Genomic DNA, 12,357 nt, shown 5'->3' on the forward strand with positions numbered 1-12,357 from the left:
CAGTACAATTCGTTTAATATGTGCAAAACAAAAAAATACGAAATACGGGTGTGAAAAAAATAGAAAACATTTTAGTTTGAAACATACAGTTAGGTCCATATATATTTGGACAGTGACAATTTTTTTTTTACCTGTTTACTGAAATATATTCAAGTTATAGTTATATAATGGACAAAGTCCAGACTTTCAGCTTTCATTTGAGGGTATCCACATTAAAATTGGATGAAGGGTTTAGGAGTTTCAGCTCCTTAACATGTGCAACCCTGTTTTTAAAGGGACCAAAAGTAATTGGACAATTGACTCAAAGGCTATTTCATGGGCAGGTGTGGGCAATTCCTTCGTTATGTCATTCTCAATTAAGCAGATAAAAGACCTGGAGTTGATTTGATGTGTGGTGCTTGCATTTGGAAGATTTTGCTGTGAAGAAAACATGCGGGGCGGCACGGTGATGTAGTGGTTAGCGCTGTCGCCTCACAGCAAGAAGGTCCGGGTTCGAGCCCCGTGGCCGGCGAGGGCCTTTCTGTGCAGAGTTTGCATGTTCTCCCCGTGTCCGCGTGGGTTTCCTCTGGGTGCTCCGGTTTCCCCCACAGTCCAAAGACATGCAGTTTAGGTTAACTGGTGACTCTAAATTGACCGTAGGTGTGAATGTGAATGGTTGTCTGTGTCTATGTGTCAGCCCTGTGATGACCTGGCGACTTGTCCAGGGTCTACCCCGCCTTTCGCCCGTGGTCAGCTGGGATAGGCTCCAGCTTGCCAGCGACTCTGTAGAACAGGATAAAGCGGCTAGAGATGATGAGATGAGAATGAGAACATGCGGTCAAAGGAGCTCTCCATGCAGGTGAAACAAGCCATCCTTAAGCTGTGAAAACAGAAAAAAAACCCATCCGAGAAATTGCTACAATATTAGGAGTGGCAAAATCTACAGTTTGGTACATCCCTAGAAAGAAAGAAGGCACTGGTGAACTCATCAATGCAAAAAGACCTGGACACTCACAGAAGACAACAGTGGTGGATGATCGCAGAATAATTTCCATGGTGAAGAGAAACCCCTTCACAACAGCCAACCAAGTGAACAACACTCTCCAGGAGGTAGGCGTATCAATATCCAAATCTACCATAAAGAGAAGACTGTATGAAAGTAAATACAGAGGGTTTACTGCACGGTGCAAGCCACTCATAAGCCTCAAGAATAAAAAGGCTAGATTGGACTTTGCTAAAAAACATCTAAAAAAGCCAGCACAGTTCTGGAAGAACATTCTTTGGACAGATGAAACCAAGATCAACCTCTACCAGAATGATGGAAAGAAAAAAGTATGGCGAAGGCGTGGTACAGCTCATGATCCAAAGCATACCACATCTGTAAAACACGGCAGAGGTAGTGTGATGGCTTGGGCATGCATGGCTGCCAGTGGCACTGGGTCACTAGTGTTTATTGATGATGTGAGACAGGACAGAAGCAGCCGGATTAATTCTGAGGTATTCAGAGACATACTGTGTGCTCAAATGCAGCCAAACTGATTGGTCTGCGTTTCATAATACAGATGGAAAGTGACCCAAAACATAAAGCCAAAGCAACCCAGGAGTTTATTAAAGCAAAGAAGTGGAATATTCTTGAATGGCCAAGTCAGTCACCTGATCTCAACCCGATTGAGCATGCATTTCACTTGTTAAAGACTAAACTTCAGACAGAAAGGCCCACAAACAAACAGCAACTGAAAACCGCTGCAGTAAAGGCCTGGCAGAGCATTAAAAAGGAGGAAACACAGCGTCTGGTGATGTCCATGAGTTCAAGACTTCAGGCAGTCATTGCCAACAAAGGGTTTTCAACCAAGTATTAGAAATGAACATTTTATTTACAATTATTTAATTTGTCCAATTACTTTTGAGCCCCTGAAATGAAGGGATTGTGTTTAAAAAATGCTTTAGTTCCTCACATTTTTATGCAAATCATTTTGTTCAACCCACTGAATTAAAGCTGAAAGTCTGAACTTCAACTGCATCTGAATTGTTTTGTTCAAAATTCATTGTGGTAATGTACAGAACCAAAATTAGAAAAATGTTGCCTCTGTCCAAATATTTATGGACCTAACTGTACCAAAATACAAATGTAAAACATAGCAAAATACAAAATTTAGTGACCACTGGCATCACTGGTGCTTGGCTGTGGGTCGTCTACTTCATCAGCTGTTGCAGTGCTCGGGCTGGTGGGAGCATTTGCTCATTTCATAAACCAGGAGCTGGGGCGGAAACTGTATGACGGAGAGCGCGAAAGAGACTGCTCATGTGCCTGGAGCTGGGGCGGAAACTGTATGACAGAGCGCGAGAGAGACTACGCATGTGCCGGGCGGAAACTGTTGTACGCGGTGAGAGGCGCTGCCGGAAGCTGGGGCGGAAACTGTTGTACACTCAGCTGGGAAACACTTGCCAGTCATAACCAGACGGTCGTAAAGTCGATCGGTCGTAAGTCGACGACTACCTGTATATTGCTTCTTGGTCCATAGAGTCTTCATTCCGGTGAATAATCCATGGTAGTCCTTCCTGTCTGCCAGTTCCTGTAGTTCCTCAGCTTTCTTGCACCACCATCTGTCTTTCATGGCTCTGATTTCTTGCTGTACTTTCACGTTAATGTTTGAAAGCTTTCATGCTTCTATCGGAGTTCTTTTAGATGTAGGTTATAAATGTAGCTTTTTTTTCTAACAAAGCTTGGATAGACTCAGCCTGTTCTTGAAACCAGTCTGGTGTACTTTTCTTTTGCTGTCCAAGTACATCACTTGCAGTTGTGTACACAATATCTTTCAGCCATTGTCACGTCCTCAACATTTTCTGTGTCTTCTTGATCAGGGATGTTTTCCTGTAGAGCAGTTGTAATAGCTATTTTGAGTTTGCACTGTCTCTCATCATTCTTCAACTCGTCTATGTCTAGTTTCTTTTTTGTTGTGGAGGCTGCTGTCTTGTGTCTAGGAAATGCAAGTCTGAATCTCAGCTTTGACTGGACCATATAGTGGTCTGTTGAGCATTCAGCTCCTCACATTGCCTTTGTTGACAGAATCTCTTTCATGTTGGATCTACGAATCATGACCTAATTAAAGACATGTAACTGTTTAGATCTTGGGTGGCACTAGGTGAAGTAATTTTTGTCTGGTTGGCGAAAGTAGGTATTAGTGATGCATAGTTCACGTTGAGGCGGCATGGCGGTGTAGTGGTTAGCACTGTCGCCCCATAGCAAGAAGGTTTAGGGTTCAAGCCCAGTGGCCGATGGGGACCTTTCTGTGTGGAGTTTGCATGTTCTCCCTGTGTCTGTGTGGGTTTCCCCCAGGTGCTCCGGTTTTCCCCCACAGTCCAAAGACATGCAACTTAGGCTAATTGGTAGCTCTAAATTGACCATAGGTGTGAGTGTGAATGGTTGTTTTGTCTCTGTGTCAGGACCTGGTGACATGTTCAGGGTGTACCCCGCCTCTCACTCATAGTCAGTTGGGATAGGCTCCAGCTTGCCCGCAACCCTGCACAGGATAAGTGGTTATGGATAATGGATGGCTAGTTCACGTTGAGTACAAAAGTTGAGCATGAGTTCACCATTTGCATTCCTATTTCCCTTGCCAAATTTTCCAGTAGTACCTTCATGTGTTACATTATCATTCCCTACTCTTGCATTGAATTCTCCCAGGAGCAGAAGCTTCTCTACCTGCGGTACCCTGTCTACCACACCAGCTAATTTGTGATAGAAAGCTTCTTTTTCTTCATCAGGCTATGTCATGGTAGGTGCATACACATTGATCAGGTTTAGATAGCAATCATTCCCTGTAGGTACATGTAAACTTATGATTCATTCAGATATTCCGACTGGTAGTGATGGTAGTTTGCCAGCTCTCTTATTTGAAATGGCAAAAGCAACCCCTGCATTTTTTTCTTCCATCCGTATTCCCACTCCAGAAGGTGTAGTCGCTCTCTTGCACTTGTCCTTGGCGTTCAAGCCTTGTCTCTTGGAGTGCAGCAATGTCAATCCTGTAGCAATCTAGTTCCTTCACGATCAGAGCTGTTCTACACTCAGGTCTCTTATCGTTGTCCAACATGGTGCGGACATTCCAACATCCGTATTCCCACTCCAGAAGGTGTAGTCGCTCTCTTGCACTTGTCCTTGGCGTTCAAGCCTTGTCTCTTGGAGTGCAGCAATGTGAATCCTGTAGCAATCTAGTTCCTTCGCGATCAGAGCTGTTCTACACTCAGGTCTCTTATCGTTGTCCAACATGGTGCGGACATTCCAAGTCCCAACTATCAATTTCATGTTCTTCGTCTTTCTACCACTATTATGGAGACCCGCTGGCCGCGGTGAGCCAGCCAGGTAAGGACTGGGTAAGCTTTCTTTAACCCACCATTTCTAGGGGCTTCCCTTTCCAGGACAGGTAGTGCTCTCCCTAAATAAGGCTGCCTGGGCACCCGCAATGCTGCCTCAGCTCACTGTTACCCAGAGCTTCAGCGAGGCTGCAACCATCAAATGCGAGCTGCCTGTGTGTAAAGTTCCTGCAAGCAACGTCCAGCTTCTCAGACTTGCTGCCATCATATTTACTCCATCACCACAGGGCTTTCCTATTCTCCTCTCCTAAAGAAGCGCCTTGCACAGTAAGGTAAGGCAAATAATGTTGTGCCCCCATTGTGTTGTCTCTCTGGACCTCCAGACCTAATGCCAAGTGGTGCACAAAAGTACCACAGACCTGACTGGTATGGAAGTTGCCCCACAGTGACAACTGCCTTGCCGAGTGATGCCATCCGTTGGCCATTTCAGTGGTTCTTCCGCATGCCATCTGGTGGTGTGCCATTGGGTTCATCTGCCATGTTGCACCAAAAAGTGCCCTGCTGCCAGCTGCTTATTGGTGATGTACTATTTAACCCATAGCAGGAAGTTCCCGCTATGGGTTCCTGCCGGGAACCCAGGCAGGTGCTACCACTCCGGGTCAGAGCAGACCTGGGAGCAATGCTGATTTAAGGGGTAACTCCACTTTCCCCAATACTCAAGTCCTCCTGGACCTGAGACTCACCACCAGTTGCAGCTTAAAGTCATACCCAAGCCTAGGAATGACAGTATAATGCATTATGGATAGAAATATAGAATAGGATAGAGTAGGATAACTTGGGAGAGAATACAATATGACAGAGTATACATTAAGATAGAACATAAAGAATAGAATGCATGTTCACAGAACAGAAGAGAACATGACAAAAAAATATAAAATAGGATAGACATTAGGACAGTATAATATAGTAAATTAAGAGAACAGAAGGGAATATGATGGAATAGAAAGCATTTTGAAAACATAGAAAAGTGACAATTCTACATGTTTTTAGTTTGCAGAAAAGAATAGACAATCATGACAATACAACAGAATAGATTAAAAGAAAGAAGGGAATATGACAATAGAAAGTAAACTCATAAATCCACTGCACAATGGAATAAACAAACTCAAACATGAAAGCAAACATTTTAAATGCCCTCATGTTATCATGGTCATCAATTTTTTCAGCATAGCCTATATGAGTATGACACAATTTTTCATTCATCATTCTCTGAATGACAGAGTTGTCCAAAGTAGCCACAGACCATGATGCTCCCACCACCATGCTTCACAGCTAGGATGAGGTTTTGATGTTGGTAAGGTAAAGAGGAAACCATTAAACAATGTGTTCAATAAAGACAATAAAACAAACAATTGTGATTTATCGGTTTGGGCAGAGTGTGTTTGGTTATAATTATGACTTGGATGAACAGATCACATTTTGTGGAATTAATGCAGAAATTTTCTTGGAATTGTAAGTAATTAATCTCTAGCTCTATCAGTCGCAGTAAAACTTGGCACAGTTTTTGTTGGAGTTACTGATTGCAGGTAATATAATGTGACTAATGTAATTTCTGTGATTTTTAGTTACAGCTTTTCTCGCAGTTCAGTGTTGATTAAAATATTGACAATACTTGCCCTTAGAGTGCTCTATATACAGTTGTGGTTAAAAGTTTACATACAGTGACGTGAATGTCATGGCAATATTTGGGCTTTCAGTAATTTCTTTGAACTGTTATTTTTCTGTGGCAGAATGTACAGCATACATCTTTAATTAAAAAAAAATCACTAGAATTTGGTGCGCAAGTTTTAATTTTTTTTGGGTTTTCTGAAATCAACAAAGGGTCAAAATTATACATACAGGGTCAAAAATATACATACAGCACACCTACTATTTGTGTAAACTGTCTCTTTGCAAGATTCACCTTGACCAAACATTTTTGTTTACCATGAACAAGCTTCTGGCAGAATTCTGGGTGGATATTTCACGACTCTTCATGGTAGAATTGGTAGAGTTCAATTAATTTTTTTTTCTTGGCATGGATGCGACTTATAAGCACGGTCCATATATTTTCAATAGGGTTGAAGTCAGGACTTGTTTTAAGCTTAATGTTAGCCTGCTTTATCCTCTACAACCAGCTCAGATGCGTGTTTGGGTTCATTGTCCTGTTGTAACTCCCAAGTCATGTTTAAGTTTCTGATGGTTTATGCTGAAGAATTCTGAGGTAGACCTCCTTCATTATTCCACCTACAACCCCGATTCCCAAAAAGTTGGGACAATGTACAAATTGTAAATAAAAATGGAATGCAATAATTTACAAATCTCAAAAACTGATATTGTATTCACAATAGAACATAGACAACATATCAAATGTCGAAAGTGAGACATTTTAAAATTTCATGCCAAATATTGGCTCATTTGAAATTTCATGACAGCAACACATCTCCAAAAAGTTGGGACAGGGGCAATAAGAGGCTGGAAAAGTTAAAGGTACAAAAAAAGGAACAGCTGGAGGACCAAATTGCAACTCATTAGGTCAATTGGCAATAGGTCATTAACATGACTGGGTATAAAAAGAGCATCTTGGAGTGGCAGCGGCTCTCAGAAGTAAAGATGGGAAGAGGATCGCCAATCCCCCTAATTCTGCGCCGACAAATAGTGGAGCAATATCAGAAAGGAGTTCGACAGTGTAAAATTGCAAAGAGTTTGAACACATCATCTACAGTGCATAATATCATCAAAAGATTCAGAGAATCTGGAAGAATCTCTGTGCGTAAGGGTCAAGGCTGGAAAACCATACTGGGTGCCTGTGATCTTTGGGCCCTTAGACGGCACTGCGTCACATACAGGCATGCTTCTGTATTGGAAATCACGAAATGAGCTCAGGAATATTTCCAGAGAACATTATCTGTGAACACAATTCACTGTGCCATCCACTGTTGCCAGCTAAAACTCTATAGTTCAAAGAAGAAGCCGTATCTAAACGTGATCCAGAAGCGCAGACATCTTCTCTGGGCCAAGGCTCATTTAAAATGGACTGTGGCAAAGTGGAAAACTGTTCTGTGATCAGACGAATCAAAATTTGAAGTTCTTTATGGAAATCAGGGATGCCGTGTCATTCGGACTAAAGAGGAGAAGGACGACCCGAGTTGTTATCAGCGCTCAGTTCAGAAGCCTGCATCTCTGATGGTATGGGGTTGCATTAGTGCGTGTGGCATGGGCAGCTTACACATCTGGAAAGACATCATCAATGCTGAAAGGTATATCCAGGTTCTAGAGCAACATATGCTCCCATCCAGACGACGTCTCTTTCAGGGAAGACCTTGCATTTTCCAACATGACAATGCCAAACCACATACTGCATCAATTACAGCATCATGGCTGCGTAGAAGGGTCCGGGTACTGAACTGGCCAGCCTGCAGTCCAGATCTTTCACCCATAGAAAACATTTGGCGCATCATAAAACGGAAGATACGACAAAAAAGACCTAAGACAGTTGAGCAACTAGAATCCTACATTAGACAAGAATGGGTTAACATTCCTATCCCTAAACTTGAGCAACTTGTCTCCTCAGTCCCCAGACGTTTACAGACTGTTGTAAAGAGAAAAGGGGATGTCTCAGTGCTAAACATGGCCTTGTCCCAACTTTTTTGAGATGTGTTGTTGTCATGAAATTTAAAATCACCTAATTTTTCTCTTTAAATGATACATTTTCTCAGTTTAAACATTTGATATGTCATCTATGTTCTATTCTGAATAAAATATGGAATTTTGAAACTTCCACATCATTGCATTCCGTTTTTATTTACAATTTGTACTTTGTCCCAACTTTTTTGAAATCGGGGTTGTAAATCTTCAAAGTTTCACCAAATGGCTTTATTTGTGCAATATGAAGCTGATCTTAACTCTCATTTATACATCACAAAGAAGGAGAAATCAATGTTAATTACAAATACAATTATAAAATATGCATAAATAAGCACCGAATGTTATTCACATCTACCATTCTCTATCAAAATAAAGTAATAAAAGATTATTTCTAATCCCCTCTTTGTGCTCTGTCGGCTTTGTATTTCTAATTAGGGACTACTAGTGTTTATATGAACCTTGAAAAAACTGTGTGAGCTGCGTCCAATAAACAATTCACATTAACTGAACTGAAATTGACTCTTGCTTTTCTGACTTCCATTTTTAAAAATCTCATTCCAACCACTAAGATCTCAGTATTTTTCATCAAAACAACTAGTTATATTCTAAAATAGTTATTTATTTACATGAATCAGTTTGATTTGAAAAAATAAGTAAGTAAAGCTGTGAAAACTCGCTTCAAAGTCTCCCGTGAATCATAACGTCAAAACTAGCAGACGGAAAATTTTGCTGAATACTTCATCAGAAACCGTGCGAGCGAGAGAACATCCCTGTAAAAGTTCTGATTGATATTCACGAGTAATCCAGGCAGAAACCGATCAGAAGAGAGAGAGAGCCTGACCGCTTTCCCATGACTCAAAAAGCACTAGCAGTTTCCTGAGGCCACGCGAAAAGAGAGTGCACTCTGTTGTACTGACTTCGACCTGCCGTTACTCCCAAAGTACTGAACAGATCATAAGGAGATTTAATTTCTTTGGAAAGCAGAGATTATAATCTTTTTAATGATAGAAAATATTCAAGAGTTAAGCAATAACAGATTTGGAAACTTAAACTGTGCATGCAGATGCTCATTTTCACAGCACGGCCAGCGAGCATCTGATATGTTTGACCTATGATCTTGTTGAAAGTTCTGACTACTGAACCTTCTGGAAGAGGCAACCAGGTTTGGGGCAGAAATTTCCTGGTATGTCGCAGAATTAAAGATGCCATCAATTTTCATACATCACCAGCTCCTGAGTGGTGCAACAGAAAAGTGGTCGCCCTCTTGTTGGGAGATTTTGAGTCCTCATGACTCTGTCGCCACAGCAATTCTTGGCCCATTTCACCTCCATTTTCTTCCCATGAGACTGAAATTGGCCATGCTCGCTGGGTGGGAGGGATGGCATAATTTCTCTATCCTGTCAATCACTAGCCAGTTTTTGGCAGCTGTAAGCTCATGTAATGTGGAAGAGGACAGATGGCACTTTCCTCTGAGTGTGTTCAGCAGTTTGAAAAGAAATAGTGGCTGGTTATAAAAATGTAACCCCCAGGGGGAGTACCAACCAGTACAGTTTACTATTAAATCTGAACGTTAACCAAACCCACAAGCAGGGGATCCCAATGAAGGGAACAATGAAGGAGAGAGAGAGACTGGAGTATTAAAATAAACAATTTATTTTTTCCAATAAAAATATAAATAAAACACACACACATTCAGTCCTTGGGCTACACACCTTGAGGGCAACAACAATCAGAATGGACAGATCTTAATGTTTCAAACAGTTCAGCAGACAAGAAAACAATACAAAAATGCACAAATCACTGACTGTGGTTACACTGCATGCCAATGGCCACACAAAGAAAAAGGAAAATAAATTTAAACAAACCAGTGAAGCAATGAAAACACAAAGTGGCCAAAACCAAAAATTGTTACCCTTCAACACTAACCCAAATGACCCACAAATTACACACCGCACACACCATACACACAAGCATACAAACACCCAGCCCACCGGTAGCGACTGCCAAATACGCACCGTGAGCCGACCTCTCACACCAACACACGGACACACGCACACACTTTAAACTAAAAATGGGGCACAGGAAAAACAGTGGCTGGGGTGGCGTAGAGTGCTCCACCTGCAAGGAAACATGGTTATAATATACCAAAATCAGGTTCACACAGCTGTCATTTTACATACTTTGGTCGCAGAGGCAGTCTGAATGGGGTAAGATGTTAAAACCTACACTACCTGTATGAATGTCAGCCACAACGTAGAATCAGGGGTTAGTCGGTCGCCTTCACAGCAAAGTTGATGCACTAGGTTTTGCGGTCCTCAGCCAATCACCAATGTTCACGCTACAATAAATTCATGCCGCATGAATGTAATGTATATAAACGCTCGACGCGTTAAAAAGAAAGAAAACCGGCACTTACGTTCTCTCGACACAGGCAGAGCACAACACGCCACAGGATTATGGCAGCACGAAGGATTACAGCAAATCACTAACATGGATTTCTCTCCAAAGAGATGCAAAACACGAGGCCAGTGAGCAAGAGGCCAGCTCATAAGGAGGCAAACCGACCAAACGGAGATGGGGCACCACGACAGGCAGGCAAGGCAAACAAACCAGACAGAGGTGAAGCACGACGACAGGCAGACAAAGCCCTAAAAAATGACACGAGTGGGAAACGCTGCTACTCTTAAGGTGTCATGCCAATTGCCAGGGCACCTGATCTTAATTACAACCATGCCCACTACGCTACACCGCACCCATTAAAGGCACCTACTGCCAATCGAGCAACCCCTTGCCCATGTTACAAATATGTAAGTGACCCTGTAGTTAACAATATAACTATCATATCAGCAATTAGAATGTTTTACTCCCCTTAGAGAAATTGAATTACTTTCGTTAATCTCGGCATCAAAAGCCTCAACTTGCGTACTACAGTAGATCCCTTACCTACACGTCTATTCAAACAGATAATACCTGAAGTAATTGAACCGCTTCTAAAAATAATAAATTCTTCTCTTAGGATCGACTATGTACCCAAATCCTTTAAACTAGCAGTTATCAAACCCCTGATTAAAAATCCTGACCTTGATCCCTGTCAGCTGTCCAATTATCGGCCAATATCAAATCTCCCCTTTATCTCCAAGATCCTAGAAAAAGCTGTGGCACAGCAGTTATGCTCATATTTACATAGGAATAACATCCATGAAATGTATCAGTCAGGATTTTGACCTTCAAAGCATTGAATGGTCTCGCACCACAGTACCTGAGTGAACTTCTGGTCCTCTATGACCCGCCACGCCTACTTAGATCAAAAGGTGCAGGCTATCTGCTGGTACCTCGTATAGTGAAGGCTACATCAGGGGGCAGAGCCTTTTCTTACAAAGCCCCACAGTTATGGAACAGCCTTCCAAGTAGTGTTTGGGAATCAGACACGGTACCAGTGTTTTAGTCGAGGCTGAAAACATATCTGTTTAGTCAAGCCTTTTGTTAATGGTGTTTATGAGGTAAAGGTGTAGATCTAGAGGATCCTCAGACAGAGTGTTTTGGTAAACTGGGATGTATGGATGCTGTCAGTCCCCCACTCGCTTGCTCATTCGAGTTTGTTGACGGTGTAGTGGCTGGCTGCTTTATGTCCCGGGGCTCTCTCATGTCTGTGTTACCCTCTGGCCCTTTTAGTTATGCTGTCATAGTTAGTTTTGCCGTGTGTGTGCGCTTTAATGTATTTCCCTGTGAAAATGTGATAGCAAGGTTCTGATTCAAATCCTGATGTGTATTCAGATCCAGAATTTCGTTGTCCATTCCCAACATAACTCAAAAAGCAATGAACAGATTTTGATGACATTTGGTGTACCCCTTTAGTACTGTCCTAGGTTCCAGTGAGTTGGTGTTGATAACACTGGGGAACACAATTTTTGTTGAGTTAGGTCTGACAGCTGTTTTTAACTAATTTTTGGGTGCGGAATCCAAAACTGATCTCAGTTTTTCTCTATCACGTCAAGTTTTTGAACTATAGGATCCCCGTTTTCTTAAAAAATATGAAAAATACTGTACTTAAGTGTTGCAACGCCAGCTCCAGCAAGGCAACATAAACTGGGAGACCACACAGGTTTGCAAATAATGATATAATTTATTATAATAAAGGATTAAATGGTGATAAATAAATGTAATGCAAATCAGTAATAATGAAGTGTAGTGTGGTCAGTCCCAGTGTCACACAAATGAATCCAAAAAACCCAAGGAGGAGAGCAACCCTGCTGGAATGTTCTGGGGGGCTTTTATAGCTTCTCCCAATCAGGCACACCTGAAACACAATAAAATGCCTGCCACAGGGCAGAGATGTAATTAGATAATCAGGTACACCAGGTTACCAATTGGCAGACCTGC

Source organism: Neoarius graeffei, chromosome 22 (assembly GCF_027579695.1).
Source record: "Neoarius graeffei isolate fNeoGra1 chromosome 22, fNeoGra1.pri, whole genome shotgun sequence".
Classification (NCBI taxonomy): domain Eukaryota; kingdom Metazoa; phylum Chordata; class Actinopteri; order Siluriformes; family Ariidae; genus Neoarius; species Neoarius graeffei.